The sequence below is a fragment of the Orcinus orca genome, chromosome 1 (assembly GCF_937001465.1).
Source record: "Orcinus orca chromosome 1, mOrcOrc1.1, whole genome shotgun sequence".
Lineage (NCBI taxonomy): Eukaryota > Metazoa > Chordata > Mammalia > Artiodactyla > Delphinidae > Orcinus > Orcinus orca.
The window spans coordinates 189,662,019-189,683,338 of record NC_064559.1 but is presented as its reverse complement, the minus strand read 5'-3'; the positions used below and the strand labels follow the sequence as shown (position 1 = coordinate 189,683,338).

The following is a 21,320-nucleotide window of genomic DNA, read 5'->3' as shown; positions in this document are numbered from 1 at the left end:
AGAAGTGGCAAATATATTTAAGTGCTGAAATAAAAGAACTGTCAACCTAGAATCCTATATTCAGTGAAAACATCCTTCATAAATGAAGAGGAAGCCATGACATTCTCAAATGAAGGGAGACTAAGATAATTTGTTGCCAGCAGTCCTACCCTAAAAGAATGGTTAAAAAATTCTCTAAATGGAAAGGAAACAATAAAAGAAGGAATCTTGGAATACCAAGAAGAAGAAAGAACACAGTAAGCAAAAATATGGGTAAATACAATAGACTTTTCCTCTTAAGTTTTCTAAATTGTTTTTGATGGTTGAAACAAGAATTATAACCCTATTTGAAATGGTTCAAAATGTATATAGAAGAAATAGTTAAGACATTTATGTTTTAAATGGGGGAGGGTAAAGGGAGGTAAGTTTTCTATATTTACTCAAACTGGTAAAATCATGCCACCAGGAGACTGTAATAAGTGATGTAGATATAATGTAACACCTAGAACAAATACTAAAGAAGCTATAAAAAGAGATATACTAAAAACACCATAGATAAATCAAAACTGAAGTCTAAAAATTGTTCAAGTAATGCACAGGAAAGCAGGAGACATAAACAAGGAATATTGGTCTGTAGTTTTCTTTTTGTGTTTTATCTTTGTTTTTGCTATCAGGGTAGCGAAACGGCTGGTTGAAAGTAACACAAGTTTCTTCAACTGAAAAAGTGAAGGAATAACAGGACCTACTTCAGAGGGATGACTGTGGGGCTTAAGGTAATGCATGTAAAACAAATGCATTGATGCTCAGCACATGTAGTATATAATTCAACTCCAATAAATGATCACTCTAATTTTTCCTTAATAACGCAGTCTTACTTCCCAGTTCAAGATCACCCTGGACTACAGTCTGAATCTACCCATTTTTTGTAGTTTTAAAATTTATGTTCCCAAATTGATCTGAAACAGCTATACATTTGATGCAATATATACACATAGATAGAAATTAGGATGATGGGGGAAACGAAATCCTATTAGTTAAATAAATTATGTCATCAGGTCTCCATTCCTGGCTGAGTCTCTGTCATGGAGGCCTCACATTCCTGCAGGCCCTTTCTTCTAGGTGGTCCCACAGCTGGGACCATGCTTACACCCTGCTGTCTCCAAGTCCACAGAAAGTCCCAGAATTCAGCCTCATTGGCTCAGGTTGGGTCACGTGCTCATTTCTGAACCAATAACTGTGGCCAGGCAGATACAGGACTCTGGTTGGCCAGGTTGATATGAGGGTGGAGTGATTTCTGCAGGACCCCCGAGGACTTAGAGGGCTGCCCAGAGGTTTCTCAAGGAAGATTAGGAAGCTGATATCAAAGGCAAGGCCTGGATGCTGCATGGGCAGAATCATGTTCAGAGTCAGAGTTGAGCCTTATATTTCTTTTCTCGGGCTGCCATAACAAAGTGGACGGGGTGGCTTAAACATCAGAAATTCATTGTCTCACAGTTCCAAGAGGCTAGAAGTCCCAGATCAAGGTGTTGGCAAGGTTGTTTCCTTCAAGGGCTGTGAGGAAGCATCTGTTCCTCGCCTCTCTCCTCGCTTGTGGTGGGTTGCTGGCAATCTTCGGCATTCCTTGTTGTGAAGAAACATCAACCTGGTCTCTGCCTTCATCTTCACACGTCCTTCTCCCTGCGTGCATGTCTGTGTCTAAATTTCTTGTTTTTATTAGGACCTTAGTGATATTGAATTAGGGCCCACCCTAATGACCGCATTTTAACTTGTTACCTGTGTAAATACCCTATCTCCAAATGAGGTCACATTCTGAGTTACTTGGGGTTAGGACTTCAACATATGAATTCTTGGAGGACAATTCAACATGTGATTTTTTTTTTTTAGCTGTGCCCTGCAACATGTGGGATCTTAGTTCTCTGACCAGGGATCGAACCCGCACCCCTTGAGGTGGACATGAGGAGTCTTAACCACTGGACCACCAGGGAAGTCCCACAACACATGAATTTTTTCAACCCACAACAGGTATGGGGGCTGCCATGCAAGGTTCTCTTTCCTGGGCCAGTGCACCCGTGCTCTAGTGGAGGTGAGTATTAACCTCAGCTGAAGGGAGCTGACTTCCAGCTCACCCTGAAAAAGCTGAGGTTACATTCTCCCCAGTTGGTGACCTCCAATTAATGACCAGTGGACACAGGTACAAAAGGCCCAGCTCATTGCTGGAGGGGCACCACGCTCCAGGGCTCCCTGTGGGCTCAGGCTGGGGCCAGACTCGAGCTGAGCCCTCAGCCTTGCCTGGCTCCTCTCCTTCCTCCCCTGTTTCCCTCGCCCCCCTCCTGAGAGCCCCCTCCACAAGCCACTTGCCCACAGGTCCCCATCCTACTCTGCTTCTAGGAACCCAGCCTACACTGGATCCCTGCCTGGCACAGCCTCACCTACACGGCCACCCTCCTGAGGAACACATTCTTCCCTGAGAGGGGATGAGTGTAAAAGGACCATCTTGTCAGACTCGGAGAAAGAGAGGGGCTGGCATCTTGAGGTCTTTTTAACCCAAACTCCTGCTGCGAACTCATCCCAATTCTCCCCACGTCTGCTCCAGGGCCTCATTCCATCCACCCTCTCCATGTAATTCCCACGTTCTCTCCGATCCAGGTTTGATCAACAGAAGGTTATAAACAAGTCCCAGAAAAAAGGAAAATCAGCATCTCCTCAGGGCAGCCACTGTCTAATTGGCAAGTTGTTCTCTAGTCAATATTTTTGTTTTCTTGATTTTTATATAGATAAAGAATTAAGCTAATTAATATACACTTTTTTCCTTCTTCAAGTCTTGGGAACAACTTTGCCCCAAAGTGAATTTGTTATCAGATTTCAATAAAGGGTCTACCTTTGCAATTACAGTTCATTAGTAGATTTACAAGGGAGGGAAGATGGTTAACTCCCACTCAGAGGATGGCTTTGAATTTCAGTTGCGTGGGTATATCCTGGCTCAAAGGTCTGTGAAAAATGGGATGAAAATTCCAACACCTCATCTGTCCCAGTTGCAAATATAATTATGTGGGAGAAGACAGACATGGGGAGGGGACTTCTGTGCTAGGAGGAGATGCCTCCCCGCTCTTCAGAGCTGCCTCGTGGTTGGGAGGCTGGGTCACTGGAGCCCGACTGGCATCAGGTGTGCTGGCCTGGGGGAGGGCTGCTCTGCTCGTGGGGATGCAATCTCTGGGGATTTGGGTCCGGGCAGCCTTGGTCCTCTACTGAGCTACCATTTCTTGGGTACCTACTGTATGCCGGAAGCTTTCCATGGGTTTTCTAACTTGACAGTGATCATTTGACAGACCCATTTTACAGACGGGCGTGTGCAGGGCACTGGGCTACGAGTGAGGAGCAGGGAGGATTTTGAAGGTGTTCAGTGGAGACTCAGAGATGTGCAGGATTTGCTCAAGGCACTTGAGCTGGAAATGGAATTGGAAGCCAGGCCCATGACCTCCAAATTTCCTGCTATTTTCACTCCCTCTTTGCCTCCATCTGGCAGATCTTCAAGTGGGTGGGGGCCCTGGAACCTGCCGTCCAAGGAGACCCTGCTTCTGTCCAGGCCCGGGTGGGAGGCCGGCTCTGGCCTCTGGCACACGAGACGCTGGATGAGTCCCTCCCCTTCTCTGAGGCATCCCGTCCCTCTGTGAGGGGGGGATTGGTGCTTCCTGTGTCCTCGGCTGCTTCTGCTGAGGGCTTGCTGAGATGCTGCTATGGAACGTGCCTTGGCCCGTGCTCAGCACACAGTAGGCACTTTTTCACTGTGACCGTCCCCGAAACTCCAGTGCCAGCATCAGCCCTTTCTAGCTGCCCCACTGGGAGAACATGACTGCAGATAAATTCATGCCCAGTTTGACCTCAACCCTGCTTCCCAGAAGGGTCCAACCCTGCCCTGTACCCACACCCAGCACCCAGCTGGGACTTGAACTCAGGCCTGTCTGCCCCACGTGGCCCCTGATGCTTCTCTTTCCCAGCGGAAAACCTTCCTTCCCCAACAAACTCTTTGGGGCAGTTGAATTGGGGTCCCCGCCCCCGCTAGTGCTACATCTGGACTTCCTTCAGTTCGACCACATCCCCTCTCATGGGCCCAGAGCAGACACCCCATCTCAGCACACTTTTCCCATCCCTGTAGCCCCAGCTCCAGCCTGGAAGCTCTTCTGCCCGTTCCCCACCCCACCATGTTTGCTGCAGCTGCTTGGGGATGTGGCTGCCTTTCTGGAAGGTTCTGTTCCCTTTTCTTGCTGTCAGAGTTTCCTTTGTCGTTTCCTGTCTTCATTTCTGGCAGGACCCTTTGCTCAGGAACAGAAGCACCTCCAGGCTTCTCTCCCTGCGGTGGTGCAGGGCGGGGAATTCTGATCTCGGTGCCTGGGGCTTCCTTTGGGAGGAAGGAGGGGTGTGATGAGCGTCCCGCATGCATCTTATTCTAAAGGGCCGCTAAGGCCATCATGGCCTTTTGGTCCCTTCCCCCAGGGTCCTTCCTCCTGGGTCTTGTGGTCAGTGGGCCCCATCCAGCTGCCACGGTGTTTCCCTTTCCAAGACCCAGCCTGGGGCGGCAGCTGAGGGTGGGGCCTCCCCAGGAGAAAGAAACGGCCGCTGCCCTGGGCCGGGCTGGGCTGGGAGCGGCCAGGCCACGTCCACTGCCCAGATGCCACCTTCTCCCCCTCCTCCTGGCCTCTCCAGCAGCAGCCCTGGGGTCTCCCAGGGAGTGGGGGTCTGAGAGGTGACTGCGGGTGCTGCATGGACAAACATTAGTATTTTATATCTTACCAGTCATGTATTTATTTTAATGGGTATCAGAAAAAATACTCACATGCAATTAATTCATTAAACCCTTGATTTCATGGACGTTATTGCTCAGGGTGAGACAACTTGAAAAAGGGAGGTCATTTCAAGTCAATTTAAAGGGACTGATTGAATCAAAATCAATATCAGGCAGGTGGAGGGTGGAGGCGGCGAATGCACAGGAGGGTCAGAGAAGCTACTGGAGCTCGGGAGGCACTGAGGGGGCCCACGGGCCTGAGCGAGATCCCTGGGGTCCAGCCTGGCTCTGCCGGTGGTGGGACGGGGGACCTTGGGCAGCTCACTGCACCGCGTGAGCCTCAGTTTCCTCCTCTGTAACGTGGGATGAGCAGTAGCAAGGGCTCGCGGGTCAGTGGCGGGGGTTGAAGCAGGTGAAGCGGGTGGAGGGCTGGCCCGGAGATGCGGCAGCAACGGACGGTGGTATCATTATTAGTATTAGTGTCACCGTGAGCATCGGAGCTTATTCTGGGTGAGGTGACCCGGTGGCTTTCAGCCAGGAAGAGAGCTGTCACCCAATCTTCAGCACAACCCCATGGGCGCAGCCCCAGGGGCGCCCTCCTCGCATTCACCGCTCTGGGCCAGGCCGCCTGGGTAGCTCGGCCGCCCACCAGGGAAGTGATGGAGCCACTTGGAGCCACCATATCTTTGATTGTAGACTGAGCTCAAGAGACCCACCTCACAGGGGTGTGGCTGCGAGGAGCAGCGAAAAAGGCAGGTGAAGTTCCCGGAACAGTATGGCTTCATCCTGCGTGAGATTTTTTCTTCTCATCGGGTGAGGATCTGCTGGTCACGCAAGGATAGTTTGGTGCAATCTGGGGGGTTCTGAACCAGCTCTGAGTGTTGGATGTGTTGTCCTTGACACGCTCATGTAGCCACCATCCATCACCCATCCAGCCTCTATTCATCCTCCATCCATGTATCCTCTATCCATCCATCCATTTATCATCCACCTATCCAGCCATTCCCATCCATCTATCCATCCAACTATCCAGTCATCTGTCCACCACACTCATCCGTCATCCATCTATCCATCCATCCAGTAAATGGTGGTGGGGGCAGCAGAGCTAGGCCAGGGAGTTGGGATGTTATCCTGAGCACGGCATTGCTATGCAGGGTGTGAGCAGGGGAGGGACCCAAGCAGATTTGAGTCCGAAGGTCCCTCTGGCCTCTGTGTGGTTATGCACAGGGCTGAGAGTGGGAAGAAGCCAGTCACGTGGTGGTGGCTGCAGGCTGGAGGTGACTACTGGCTGAACCAGCATGGAGGTCAGAGTGGCCTCAACAAGAGCAGTGTCACAGGGGCCACGTGGGGTCTGTGGTGGGCACAGGAGTGTGGCAGGGAGACAACCAGTGTGGACGACTGGTTCAGGAATTTAGGTTGTGAGGGGAAAGAGAGGGACACAGCTGGCAGGGACATGGGGTTCGGGTTTGTTTGCTGTTTGTTATAAGGAGAGAGAGACTTGAATATAACCAAATATGAATCAGGTGTGAGGGAAGGAGCCGATAGAGCTAGAGAGACATAAATATAGATAGATAGACAGACAGACAGACAGATAGACAAAGAGATTAAAGCTGCCCTCCCTCTTCCCCTGGACAGATTGAGGAGGCGGGTGGGAGGGGCCTGACAGCACGTCTGAGCCCAGGCAGAGGGAGGGGACCATCTCCATCTCCAGGAGAAGGAGGAGGAGGGCGCTGTGGGTGCCAGGGGCTTTGTATGTTTGGTGTCAGGAAATCTAGGGAGTTTCTGTTTTGAGGCTTGGGGTTTCTCTGGGCAGAGGAGTGAGCGCACCTGCTGAGAAGGACGGGGAGGGGGAGGGGCTGGAACAGTCCCCTTGGTGATGAGGCCGTTGGGCAGGGTGGGAACTGGGGGAGGCGCGGACTCCAGGAGTCCCTTGGACCTTGTGGGGCTGTGTGAGCTGTGCGTTTGTGGGTTGGGTCACGCACTGGGCTCTGGGTTGAACTGACCCTGAACCACTGCTCAGCCCATCCGCCCTGCTATTTGCACCCTAGTCATCCAACCCGTGGTCCCTGTGTGCCAGGAAACCCTCTGTGAGAGGAAGGCCCTAAAGTACTGGGCCCAGGAGACGCACCAGCCTCCCAGCTGGTCCCCTCACTCCTGTCCTGCTGTTGGAAGGTGCTTTCTGATATGTGAATTTTCCTGCCACGCCCCAGCTCAAGAACCTTCAGTGGCTCCTGACTGCCTGTGGGCTCAAGTTCAACCTTCTTGGCCTGGAATTCAAGGCTTCTCTGAGTCTGGCCCTGCCTCCTTTCAGGCTGTGTCTTCTCCCTGCTCCCCCATGACACACCCACCGGGTGCTGGACCTGGGATCCAGCCGCAGTGAGCTCTTCCTCACATAAGCCAGGCTCTTCTGTTCCTCCTTTCCTCTACGCGTGCCGTGCCTCTGCCCAGGATGCCCTTCCTCCTCTGCTGAGGCTGGTGGTGACTTCGCCCCTCCCTCCTGCAGTGCTCCCTCGGGACTCCACCAGACCTGTGGTCATTCTCACGGGGCTGGAAGGGCCTTCGGGCATCAGTGACAGTCTTATCCTTCATAGTGTCTCCCTCCTGCACAAAGCAGTTCTAGGTTCATGCTGTAAGTCAGCAAGAGAACAACTGGATGGATGGATGGGTGGGTGGATGGATGTGTGGATGGATGTGTGGATGGATGAGTGGATAGATGGATGGGTGGATGGGTGGATGGATGGATGGATGGGTGGATGGGTAGATGGATGGACAGATGAATGGATTCACAAAGAGTTAGGAACCAGAGAGCTCCAGGAAAGGAGCCAGCAGAGAGCTCAGAGCCCAGCCTCAGATCCTGCCTCAGCTGATGTTTATTGACGGCCCACTGTGTGCCAGGCACACAGGTCTCATTCTAACCCTCATGCTATCCCCACAGTTAGAGTCATCACTCCCATTTTACAGATGAGGAAACTGAGGCTGAGGGAGGCCCAAGGCATGCATCTAGGAAGTGAGCAGACCACGGTTTGAGCTTCAGTTTCCCCACTCTCAGTCCAGGGCCCTTCCTGGAGCTTACACCTGCGGGCCTGACGCCTGTGCCTGATGGAGCCTGTCAGTGTTGGGTATTCCATGTCTGCTTTGATTGGGGCACAAGGAAAACCACCTGCTGTGGAGCCAGACAGGCCTGGGTGGGAATTCTGGCCCTGTCACTGAACGGCTGGTGAATTGGACATGTCATATCATTGTGGACACTCAGTTTTCTCACCTGAAAAATGGGGCTAATAACAGAGGCTCCCAGGGCTGTTGTGAGTGAGGATTACAGAAGACGGAGTGTGTGAAGTGCCCGTCACAGGTGAGGGGTGGGGGCTCCGAACACAACCCCCCTCCGCCCCCCTCCCCCTTCTCTCCCAGGCCAGCCCCTCCCTCAGGCCCCCAGGCCCTGGGTTCTCTCCCCTTGGCCCTGACCCCAGCTGCCTGTGTCACCCCGGCTGTCTGTGCGGTTACTGTAGCCGCCACCTCAGCCCCGTGAGGTGGGAAACAGGCCAGAGGGTAATGAGGCTGCGCGGTTCTGATCTGTCCCATGATGCTCTGGCCTCACAGCATCTCTCCACATGGAGGCAGCCCGGTCTCTGGTCCTTGACCCAAAGGCCTGTCCTGCCTTGGCCTGGGGTGCGGGCTCCCCTCTGTTCACATCTGACCAGAGGGGCCCGGGCAGCAGCTGCCAGAGATGCTCCTGCCGTCTGGACCACAGAGAGCAGGTGGGTGGGTGCCCTCGCCGCCTGGCCCCGAGGGACTCCCCCTCCCCCACGTGCAGGCCTCTGCACCCAGGCTGCGGTCGATTTAACCCCAGCCGCCCCTGGTTCTCTCTTCCACGGCCAAGTCTGCTGGGCTCTGGGCTCCGGGTTCCCTCTCTGCCGCAGGTGCCCAGGACACCCACCTGCACACTGAGGTCGGGGTGGGTGGGAGGGGGCCGCCCTGGGACGTCCTGGAGGACCGACTGTGGACCCAGCCTCCAGAATTCCAGCCCCTCCCTGCCTGTCTCCCATGTCTCCCTCCCTGGGATCCAGTTCCTTCCAGAGAAGCCAGAGTGAACCTGGCAGGACACCCGGTGCTCAGAGCCCACTGAGAGCTCCCAGGTTAAACAGTGAACATAGGAGAAGAGCTCCGTGGAGCAGGCTGAGAGGACCAGGAAACAAAAACAGAAATGAAAGTGGGCTCCTGGCTTCCTGTCCCCAGCTGCTTATACAGAGGAAGATACACCAGAAAATTCCACTCAGCAAAGGCTGTTCCTCATAATTAATGCAACAGGAAAGCAAGGACAGAACAGCAAAGGGCTCATCTGGGGCACATCCATCAATGTTTGGTCACATGGGCTCTGCCCCTGGGGCTTCAGGACCCGTGTCACCCCCTCAGCATGGGGGGACCTGGGGGGGCGAGCCAGGTGAGGAGGGGGAGTGTGGAGATGAGGGCTCCCGGGGACCCCGCATGTTACTGCTGAGAGGAGCTCCCAGTGTCCTCGCCCTGCAGACGCTGAAACCGGGGAGGGGAGGGTCCGGGAACCTTCCTTCTCTCCCAGCCCAGGATTTTCAGATCTGTCAGCCCCTTTCATGGCATCTGCAATGCATGGGATCTTGGAATTAGAGCATCTCTCACAGACTCACAGATGCTTTCACACAGTCTTTGAATCACAGAACCTGAGCATCTGGTCCCTTTCACAGAATCCTAGAATTCTAGACTCACAGGAGCATTCGAGGACTCACGGGCCCGAGAGCTGCAGAATTAAGGAAACTCTGGCGAAAACCTGGAGCCTCACTTACCGAACCCTTGGAATCACAGAATCAATCTGGAGGAACGTGGCATTGAAATAGACACCCTGCAGTCAGAATCTTAGCACAGGAAGCCGCCTTAGTCCAGCACCCCCCGGTAATGCAGGAAACACTCTCTTCATTGTCCTGTAATAACTTGAACTCTTGCAGGGATGGGGAGCTCACCACCAAACAGGGGAACCTGTCCCACTATTGGGCACATCAGGCTGCTGCTGCTAAACTTAAATCTGCTCCCACGTGACTCACCCACCCTTCTTGCCTGAGCCCCCCAGCCCCTCAGGAGAAGCTGAACATGAGAAAAAGTGAACTGGACACAAACACAGAGGCTTAACCTAGGCAAGTACAGCTGTATCCTCCTGGGGTCTGTCTCCCTCTGGGGCAGAGTTGGGCACCAGGACATGGGAATGGGTTGGGGCCACTTGGCTGTCCTCGACCCACAGAGTGAGCAAGAGAAGAATTCAGTCTGCTCCTCTCCTTGAGGAGGGACCAGTCAGGGATAGAGGCAGACAGACAGAGAATGACCATGAGGAAAGGATGCTCAGTAATGCTCCAGGAGACATGAAGGAAGGAGTGATGCCCTTCCCGGGGTCAGGAGGATGCCCAGAGCCAGGGGTGGTGGGCAAGACTGGTCTGTGGGTCGGCTGACCCAGTCAGAGTTATCCCAGCCCTGCCACTGACCACTGGGTGACTTTGAATAGGTTACTCAGTGTCTCAGAGCCTCAGTTTCTCCATCTGTAAAATGGGCTAATGCAGCCCACTCTGTGATCGGTGCCCAGGTGGCAGTGGACTCGCTGAAGGTGCTCACCCCTCGTGGCGCCCTTGGCACATGGCAGGAGGGTAAATTTGTTAGCTCCTCCCCACCCTCCATTCGTGCCTGTGTCTTGGGGTATGAGCAGGATTTCTGCACATGAAGAAGATGTGGAATGGCATTCCCGGGAGCGGCAACAACCTGTGCAAAGACCTGGGAGCCACGGGCCTGTCAGGAGTACTTGGGGAGCAGCACGTGTTCTTGGAGAGTTGGGGTTTGCGGAGGGGAAGCTGCAGGCATGGTCTGGGGGCACGGGGGCCCTGGATGCCCCTGTCCTGGAGGGTGGAGTGAGGGCGCTGGGGGCCGTGGCAGGGGGAGGTGCCCACCTGCAAAGATGCCCCACCCTCCTTTCGTCCTCAGCCTGGGGACAGAGTGCAGCTGCCTGGCCTTCTTGGACCCCAACGCACGGCAGGGCCAGGAAAGCTGAACAAACTAAAACATGTCAGAAACAACCATCAGAAGAGACAAGAGCTCCCAGCCAACACCCAGCCCTAAGCACATGGAACGATTTGATGGTGAACCCAGCGCCGAACACTGGAGCAATTTAGAAAGATCTGGCAAGGTTTTATTCTGACATAAAGAGCTAGATTTTATTAAGTTTATAAAGGAGGCCAAGTCTCCTGGCAAGCCTGGAGGCCCACGGCAGATTTGGGGAAGCAGCCCGAGGCGTGTTGTGGGAGCCGAGTGTCTGGGCTGGGATTCAGTTCTGCCCCCATGAGCTGTGTGATGTGTGACAACTTACCTAACCTCTCTGTGCTTTGTGTCCTACCCTCATGAGGTCAGGTTGAGGGTCGTGATAGTGATGGAGCTCCTCCATAGCACGACAGCCAGACCGAAGGAGACAGTGCGAGGAAGACCTCTGCTTCCCCCGCCCCAAGGCTTCCCTCTGTCTGCTCTCGGGGGTCCATCCAATCTTGCTCCCTCCTCCCTCCACTGTCTGCACAGGATCCATGCACCTAAGCAGTGAGGCATGGATTTACTCTCCCATCTGGTCATGTGCCCCCCTTCAGAGCATTTATTCATTGGTCCCTCCAGGCTGGTCCCTCCAGCCCATCTGGAGGAGTGTCTGCTGTCCCTCTGGGTTGCTGGGTGACCTGGGCCAGACCACCTGCCCTCGCTCTGCCCCAGGAAGTCCTTTCACCTCTGAGGAGGGTGTGCGAGCACCCACGTGCTCTGGGCCGGGAGAAGGTTCTGCCTCTAGGGCATTTGCAGTGAACAGAGGCTGCCGTCATCCTGTTACTCACGTCCTATGGAAAGGCACAGACACCCCAAGGATAAAGATAGACCTGGCTTCCCGTCCCCTTCATTCCTCCTCTGACCCGGAGAGAGAGAGCTGGGGAGGGAGGTGGGGAGGGGGTCATGGGGCTGGTCTCAGATGAGGTGGGCTCTGCTGCCCCTGGAGGTGAAGAGGGGGATCACTTCAGAATCCATTCTGTGCGCTCTGCGCACATCCTGCAGCCAAACACACAGTTGGCTGCACTAATTAATCAATGGTGTTTTGTTTCTGTGTTTTTTTGGCCTGTACTTAAGGTTTCTGTACCAAGATGGAACCCAAAGCCTGATGGGCGTCCGCCTAGACAGGGCTGACTTCTCTGCTCACCTTACCCATCGCGATCCTCCCGCGTTCCCAGGAAGCAGAGAATCCGGAGAGGAGCAGGGACCCGAGAGCCAGCAGACCTGGGTTCCAATCCCAGCCTCACTCTTAGTGCCCTGCGCCATCCTGGGCGAGTCTCTTCCTCTCAGTGTCGCGTGGCCCCCACCGTGCAGGGAGGATAACACTCCGGGCTGTGCGGGGCTCGGGGCCCAAGGAAGCAGGCGCTGAACACCCAGAGCTCACGGTATTGCGGTAGCAGCCGCCCAGCTCGGAGCTCCCACATCGCGCATTTCTGAGGCTTCGGGAGAAAAGTGCCTTCTCTCTGGGTTTGCAGCCCTGGAAGAGCGCGTGCTCCTTGGAAGGAGAGCTGTGATTTCCCTAATGAATGCCACCTGCTCCCTGATCGAGTCCTGACCTCCTCTTCCTGTCCTGTATCCTGTGCTTTATGTGTGACCTTTGCCAAATGCAGCCATTGCTTTTTTTGGGGGGGGGGAATAAAAAGTTGAAATTTAAACAGCCTGGGAGATTTATTCTGTATAATGGATGTAAAGTGTGCAGACACCACACAAATTATGTTCAGAGCAGCAGGGCTGAGGTGGGCTGGAAGCTGGGCTGGGGCCTGGGAGGGAGGGGCGCGGCTGGGGGTGTTTGGAGGCTGCTGGATAAAGGATTCATTCGGAAGCTCTGAAATGGATGCAAATTACAGTTTGCTGCCTTTGCAGGGGATGGGGGTGGGGCTTACTGTGTGCGGTGCGGGGCACATTCTGAACCCCATCAGCCTCGCACTGCCCCCCCCCACGCCCCATGGGCACTGCTGCTCCCACTTTTCTGCAGGGGAGTCTGGGGCCTGAGGGGTGAGCTGACTGGTCCCAGGTCACTCGGCTCACCAGTGGCAGCAGGGGATGAGAGCCCAGGCCTGGATGACCCCGGGGTCCCGGCTCTTTCCCTGGCCCCGTGGAGGAGGGACACGGTGACGTGTGCATTGGGGGAACTGGGACCCAGACATGAGTGGTGGGACTTGTCACTGACCCATGTTCCGTTCAGCTGAGTGTTGAGCATTTCCTGTGATGCCCGGGCTCTGAGGAGGGTCCGAGAGAGGCAGGTCCTGGGCCCCTGGGAACGTGAACCTCATCGGGGGCCAACCTCCAAACAAGCAGCTGGGGAGAGAGGCTCAGGGGTTTCTTGGGGAACCCCAGGCCTCCCTGAAGAGCTGGCTCTGGGGACCGCAGAGCACTGGCCACATACGGACTGGGAAGGGTGTTGGGGGAGGGGTGCTGCAGGGCACAGCTGGGAGGCAGGAATCCAGGGGCAGATGTGTTCACTGAGCAAACCTTCATCGACCCAGCCAGGCCCCGCTTTCTCAGGTTCTGGGGACAGAGGGAGGACTCAGGATGACTCTCACTTGAGTCGTTCACCACCTAGTTGGGGAGACGACCTGGGACACCGTTAATCACCCAAAGCAGACAGGTGGGAAAGCCACTGCTTCTTGGCTGTGTGGTCTCAGGCAAGTTGCACACCTCTCTGAGCTCAGTTTCCTCATCTGTACAGCAGCGTTAATAATGATCCTGCCTCACAGGGTGGGGGTGAAGATTAAGCGAGATGACACGGGTGACGGGTGAGCACTTGTTATGGGCTCAGGATATGTTCTCTACAAGCTGTTCTTATGGGCTCAGCACATGTCCTCTACCAGCTGTTCTGGGGCACAGTTGAAGGAGTGATTAGTCTGCCTGGAAGAGGCTTCACCACAGAGGTGAATTCTGGGCTTTGAAGGATGAATAAGAGTTCCTCAGAGGGAGGAGGGGAAAGGAGGGTGGATCTGGCAGAAGCAAAGCCCTGGCAGGGTGGGAGTAGAGTTAGGGTGTTGTGCAAACAGTGAAGACCCGCTTTGCCTGGAGTTTCCTGGGAGGGAGAGATGGGAGGGATGGCGGGTGGTGAGGCTGCCGAGTAGGGAGGCCTGGTGGCCTGAGGCAGCCGACAGCGGGAGCCACAGCAGGTCCTAGAGCAGCCATGCAGGTGATGTGGAGGATGGTGGTTCTGCTTGGGGACCCCTGATGTCAGGCGGGGGGGGGGGTGGAGCGGGAACAGAGTTTGTGCTTCAGGGCTCAAGAGGGAACCCCTGAACTGTAGTCCTGGCACCCAGGGCTCTGGGGAGGGTGGGAGGCCAGGGCCCAGCACACACTAGGGCTCGTGGAGGTGAACTCTCTTCCCTTGTCCAAGCCCCTCACTTCACTGATGAGGAAACTGAGACTCAGAGAGGTCAAGTGAACCGCCCCCCCGCCAACCCCTAACACACAGCAGTCCTTGCTCTGGGACCCCAGGGGCTGCCTTTGCTTTGGGGAAGGGGGAAAGATGGAGGAGAAGGAGGGGCAGCCCAGGGAAGGGGGCATGGGTCTGGGGGGGCCTTTGTCAACAGGACAGTGAATTTAAGGTGCTTCCTCCCCAGGGAGGGAATGAAAGCGGCTCAGCAAGGGAAGCCTGTGAACTAATTGTCCCCTCTTCCTCCTCCTGGCAGGATTAACCCCTGCTCACCCTCAGGCCCCAGAGCAGACAGCCCCTCCTCAGGGAGGCCCCTGACACCCCAGGCTGGTTAGGGTTTCCCTCTGCTTCCACACCACCTGTGCTTCCCCATCAGATCCCACTGCATCCTCATCGTCTGTCTCCCACGGGACTGGGGGACCAGCGGGGAGTGATGTATTTCTGTCTCCTTGGTTGGCACCCTGCCTGCCTCCATCAGTGCCTGGTTCTGCGCCTCACTAGTTGTGAGACCTTAGATGAGTCTCCTGACGACTCAAAACTTCAGTGTCCTCATCTGTAAAGGGGGTGAACTCACATCCCCCAGGATGGCTGTGGTATGAAGCGAGCCGCGTGCGGAAAGCACGGTGCCGGGTGCACACGGCAGTGCGTGCTCCCCAGACACCAGCCCCCTCCCTCCCTCCCGCCTCACTTCTTTCCAGTCTCACCTCGGCCTCTGATGGGACCCAGGGCTCCTCTCCCCTGCACGGCTCCCCACCGCCTACCTTCTCCCTACCTTCAGGGCAAAGGTAATTAGAAACTTCCTCCAGGACTCACATTTCCTAAAATCCCACGCTTAATTAGCACATCCCACCAGCTGAAAAGTTATATAACAGAAACCCAGCCACTCTGCCCAGGCGAAGTGCATTGGTGCCTGGCTTTTCACTGCAGGACTGGCTACATCATTTGCGGGCCCAGTGAAAAATGAATGTTTGGGGCCCTTGTTCAGAAAGCTGGAAAAAATGCCATTAAGCATTGGAAAATATAAAGCTTTTTCCTTTCTGCTGCAGTCTTTCTCTCTCTTGTCATGGTGTTTTTTTATTTCCTAGTTAGTGTTGTTCTAAGTAAGGAAAAATTAGAATTTATTAGTGTGAACTTTACCGTTCATCTTCATTTTGTGCAATGCCAGTTTTGAATGCAAATAAAGAGCATTTCATTCGTATAGGGAATCACTGAAATGACACAATTTGTATTTCAAAGCTCATTCCTGAGTGTGTATTTCATTCTTCCCAGAAGAGTAGAAACTACATAAAACCAGCTCCACAGCTTTTATTTCACTTCTTGGTATGCGTCCATGCTACCAACAGCCTCTACCTTTGGCTCACTGGTGAGGAAGGAAAGGCTGAAAGGAAAGGAACCAGGAGTTGTTTTATCTTTTCCTCACCTCCGTTCATAATTTTCAGTGGTTGGTTAGTGCAGGGAAGTAACACAAGTGAGAAAGAAAGGTTCTCTGACCATTTATGTTTCTTAGAATACCACCGAGTTCTTTCTGCGCTTGTAGAATGTCCTGGTTCAAATGAGAAGCCTGGCCTCTTGGGGCTGTCAGGACCCCCGTACTCAGCCGTAGACGTAACACTCTTGCCTTGTACTCAGAGTGCGTCTTGCTGAGCTGCCCCACACAGGCGTCCCTGGAATTCTGAACTCATGGGGGCATCATGGACATTATACGTGAACGGGCGGCAAAAAACAGAGGACACACGCATTGCATGTACCCTCTGCTCACACGTACGTACTCCACCATCCTGTCAGACTGCACTTACAAAACACAAGTTAAAGTTATGACGAATTTCAAGATAGTGGCAGCAGAGAATTTAATCAAACATGCTGGGTCCTGGGTGTCTGCGTGCACCTGACGGTCTCCCCGACTGTGTTATTAAAAATATTTCTGTTATTCAGTCCCCAGCCCCATCCCTGAATCTGAGTCTGTTTTACTGAGATTTTTTTGCTTGGAATCCAGGGAGTGAATAGCTCTATGTTCTAGCCGGTGGTTATGCAGCTATTAAATGTCAAAGCAAGAATTCAGACCCATCAACGGATGTGTTCATGTGACATTCTTATTGATTGAGGTCCTAGTTTGTGTTGGACCCTCTAATTCCCCAGATTTGGTAAAACCCAATGTTACCTAAGGGCATGGAAGGGACCCGTCACACAGATGGGCACAGATGCTGGTCCCCGTCACCTCAGTGCTGGGCCACCCCCGGCTTCCTATACTGCCATGATTTCACTGCAGCCCCAACAGGGTGGGAGGAAGGGGGCATTAACCCACTTGACAGAGGAAGAAACTGAGGCTCAGAGATAAGGCCACCAGCTAGGGAGGGGCTGATGGGCCGGGCCCTGGACTGCAGGTCAGTCCTTAGGAGACAGGGTGAACCATGAGTGGGAGATGGGGAAGACGACCCGGCCTGGAACATGCAGGCATCTCTGCCCTCAGCTCCCGCCCCCTCCACCTCTGACCGTCATATCCCCTTCAGAAACTCATCTTTTGAGCACAGTCCAGGTTCTGATGTGATCCTGCCACTTAGTAGGGGTGTCTTCATACCCATTTCTCAGAAGTGCTTTTCCACATGGCCACAGTCACCAAGTCTCACTGACCCCATCTGCCGCCTCCTGGCGGGATCTGTCTTCTCTCCACCCCCACCCTCCCCCCGCCCCTCCCCCCCCCCACCCCGGCCCAATCCTTTCTCCCCAGGACTGGAACAGCTTCTCCTGGGTCTGCCTGTTTTGGCCTCATTTTCTGATTCTCCCCAATGTGCCCTCCACTCTGGCCATGGGGATCTTCTCTCATCACCTTCTGGGACGGAGACTATTTTAACTACCACAGTGTGATGGCAGGTGGCAGGGAAAGAAAATTAGGAGGGGTTTACAACTGGAAACAGTCTTGCAAACTTGGCAGAAGTGACTAGATGCCCTTGTTCCCTCCCTCCTCCTGACTCCCGCACCCATAACACCCAGCTGCCCTGGTGTGCTGGAGGTGGGGCAGACTGGCTCCAGCCCCTACATCGTGGAGTTTCCCTAATTCTTCCTAAAGGCTCACCCTCTTGTGCCTCAGCTTGGCAACCCTCGTTTCCTTTGAATTCTTGCTTTGCTTGATGGGGTATCCACTAATCCATGGGCTGGCCTCCCAGCGTCTCCCATGCTAAAGCTCTTTAAAAAAAACCTGCACCCTGGAATAATTCCTGTCTTCCAGAGAACAGGGAAATGTTAATCACTGCTAGTGCTTTATTTTTGTCTTCCTGGAAACCTTCATCTCTGAGCTCTGTGATAAGGAATTAGGTCCTGATTAAAGGAAGGCAACACTTCTGAGATGGCATTGCCCTGTGCTCAGAGAGGGCAAGCAGCAAGGGAGGAGGAGGGAGAGAAAAAAGGAGAGAAAAAGAGAAAAAAAGAAACAAAAAGGCATAAAGAGAAAACAGATGTTAACTGTTTGGGAGATTGGAGCACAGGGTTTTGAGAGCACACAGCCAGTCCCTGGGTGACTCCTGAGTTGCGGGCCGTGGGCAACCATGGGTGAGACCGGTAAAACCTGTAGAATCAGAGTTTAGTTTTTATGCCTCTTATGCCTGCACACATTGTACTGGCCATACTGCTCAGCTGAGGCAAAAACATACTGATTTGTTAAAAGTGCTGTCAAGCTCTCCGTGTCCGGGGTACAAATCTGGGTAGGTGGAGTGCTTTGGGTTTCTGGGCAAATAGCCCCAGACCCTGTTCTCAGTGCTCCCTCCGCCCCCCTGCTGTTGCCAAGGCCTCTTTTTACCCCTGCCTGGACCCTTCAGATGGATTCCTGTGCAGGGTCTGGCTCAATGCAGCCCCATTTCCTGGACATTTTTTTCCCATGCTTCCTCTGGTCATGGGCTCCATTGCCTGAAGGTCAGTCCTGCCCTGTCCCTGCCAACTCCTGGCCCTGGAGGACAGAACAGGTGGTATAGAGCCCAGGCTTTGGAGTCACACAGATTTGGGTTTGAATCCCAGTTCCCTCACTGGTTCAATTCTCTGAGCCTTGCTTTCTCATCTGTAACTCAGGGATCAAAATGGCTGTCCCACGACGTCGTTAAAATTATTGAGGAAGGTCATCCTAACAGCTACGTTTTGCTGAGGGGTGATATGTACCAGGTTCTGGGCTCATCTCATCCTCTTCGCAAGCTGACAAGGTATGCGTCATGCTTAGCACAGTGTCTGGCACATAGTAGATTCTCAACATGCATCGTTCCCACTCCCTAAGCATCAGCTCGAAGGGTCCCCTACTGAATTAACCGTAAAGAGGAACTTGTATGACTGAAATTTAGTGGTCCTGTAGTGTTTATATCCAGCTCTCCATCCCCCCACTTCAGACCGACAGCAAATGTTGGTTCACTTTAAATTTTTGGAGAGTGTTAACCTTAGGAAATTGTGGTGTTGGACTTTTGAGTGCAAAAGACCTGAGGACCAGGTTCTGGAAACACTTGTCGCCAGCAGACCTACACTATGAGAAATGTTAAAGGGAGTCCTTCAGGCAGAAGGAAAATCATACCAGATGGAAATCGGGATCCACACAAAGAATGATGATCTTTGGAAATGGTAAAGACGTGGGTAAATAATAAAAGACATTTTTTCTTATTATTTAAATCTCTTTAAAAGATAATTGACTGGTTCTAAAGCAAAAGTAATGACAATGTTTTGTAGGCTGCATAACACACATAGGGTAAAATATATGAGAAAAAATAGCACAGAGGCCAGAAAGGGAAAAAAGAAAGTACATTGTTGTAAGTTTCTCATACTATACATGATGTAGTGTGACATCGCTTGAAGACAGACTGATAAGTTGAATATGTATACTATAAACCCTAAAGCAAACCAGAAGCGTGATGAGGAGATGGATCTAATACATCAAGAAATAAGATAAAATGGAATCACAAAAAAACTCAGTCCAAAAGAAGGCAGAAAAAGAGACAAGAGGGAACAAAGAACAGCTGGAAAAAATAGAAAACAAACAGCATAATAAGAGACTTAAACCTAACTGTATCAATAATTACATTAAATGTAAATGGTCTAATCACCTTGATCAAAAGGTAGAGATTGTCATATTGGATAAACAAGCATGATTCAACCGTATGCTACCTACAAGAAGTACACTTATTTATTTATTTATTTAAGTTATTTATTTACTTTATTTTTTTGGCTATGTTGGGTCTTCTTTGCAGCCCTCAGACTTCTCTCTAGTTGTGGCATGTGGGTTTTCTCTCTCTAGTTATTGCATGTGAGCTCTAGGGCACATGGGCTCTGTAATTGTGGCACATGGGCTCCAGAGCACTTAGGCTCTGTAGTTTGTGGGCACACGGGCTCTCTTGTTGAGGCACACGAGCTCAGTAGTTGTGGCGTGTGGGCTTAGTTTCCCCGTGGCAAGTGGGATCTTAGTTCCCTGCGAGGTATTGAACCTGTGTTCCCTGCATTGGAAGGCGGATTCTTTATCACTGGACCACCAGGGACGTCCCAAGAAGTACACTTTATTTATTTATTTATTTATACCCCCAAGTTAGCATTCCTGAAAAACGACAGGAAACCTCTGACATGTTCTGATACTTATCAGTTAGAAATTATTCCATAACAAAACTGTTCGGTTTGTGTTTCCTTTGACATGTGGCCTGTCTTCCAATTACGCTGGAGTTTAGCATTTTATTCTGGCTCTTTCGGGCATGTGCAGCATCTCTTGCTTACTGATCGCTAATGTCTCTACCCTGTTTGAGTATTGCCAGTCAGCACGTACAAAAGGGAAACCGTCAGACCTATGCTGTCAGCTCCACGTGTAGGTCCCACAGGACAGCAGTCTCCCTAGGGAAGGATGTGTGCTTGTTCATGTACCCTCCAGCAATGCCAGGCACTTTACAGCGAAAGTCCCTGGAGTAAGGCTGAGGGAGTCAAGAAGTACACTTTAAATATAAAGAAACTGATAGCTTAAAAGTAAAAGGGATTGGAAAATACATGCCATGCTAACACGAATCAAAATAAATCTGCAGTGGCCACAGTAACATTAAAAAAAGTAGATATCAGAGCATAGACTATACTAGGCGAAAAGAAGGACATTTCATGATGATAAAGTGGTCAATTCACCAAGAAAACTTAAGAATCCTAAGCTTTTATGTCCCTAATAACAGAGTTTCAAAATACATGAAGCAAAAACTAAAAGAACTGCAAGAAGGAATAGGCAAATCCACAATTATAGTCAGAGATTTTGATATCACTCTCTTAATAATTGATGAAACAAGTAGAAATGTTGTAAAGCTATAAAAGACTTGAATGACACTATTAACTAGCTTTACCTAATTGATATTTGTAAAACACTCGACCCAACAACAGCAGAATATACGTTACTTTCAAGTGCACATTGAATATTTACCAAAACATATCTTATTCTGGGCCATAAAATAGTCTCAATGAATTTAAAAAGATTTAAGTTATGCAAAGTATGTTCTGACCACAATGGAACTAAATTAGAAACTAAAATCAGAAAGTTCCCTGAAAAACCCACCAAATATTTGGAAACTAAAAACATATTTCTTTTAAAAAAGTTGATGTGTGATCGACATACAACATTGTATTAGTTTTAGGTGTACAGCATAATGATTTGATAGTTGTATATATTACAAAGTGATCACCACAGTAAGTCTAGTTAACTTCTGTCATCATCATAGTTACAGAAATTTTTTCCTGTGATGAGAACTCTTAAGATCTACTTTCTTAGCAACTTTCAATATGCAACACAGTATTTAAGATTTTTTTTTGATATGGACCATTTTTAAAGTCTTTATTGAATTTGTTATAATATTGCTTCTGCTTTGTGCTTGGTTTTTTGGCTGTGAGGCGTGTGGGATCTTAGCTCCCCGACCAGGGATTGAACCTGCACCCCCTGCTTTGGAAGGCAAAGTCCTAACCGCTGGACTGCCGGGGAAGTCCCGCAATATAGTATGATTAACCGTATTCACCATGCTGTACATTACATCCCCATGAATTATTTATCTTATAACTGGAAGTTTGTACCTTTTGACCCCCTTCACTTGTTTCACTCCCCCA

The 21,320-nt window shown here is 51.7% G+C and overlaps 1 non-coding gene across 1 annotated transcript; it reads right to left on the bottom strand.

Moving 5' to 3' along the window:
* Positions 1 to 20,039: 20,039 nt before the first annotated feature.
* LOC117200249 (small nucleolar RNA SNORA49) lies at positions 20,040 to 20,167 on the bottom strand. The gene has a single exon (XR_004481729.1). It is a non-coding gene; the product is annotated as a small nucleolar RNA SNORA49 (small nucleolar RNA).
* Between the last annotated feature and the right edge of the window lie 1,153 nt (positions 20,168 to 21,320).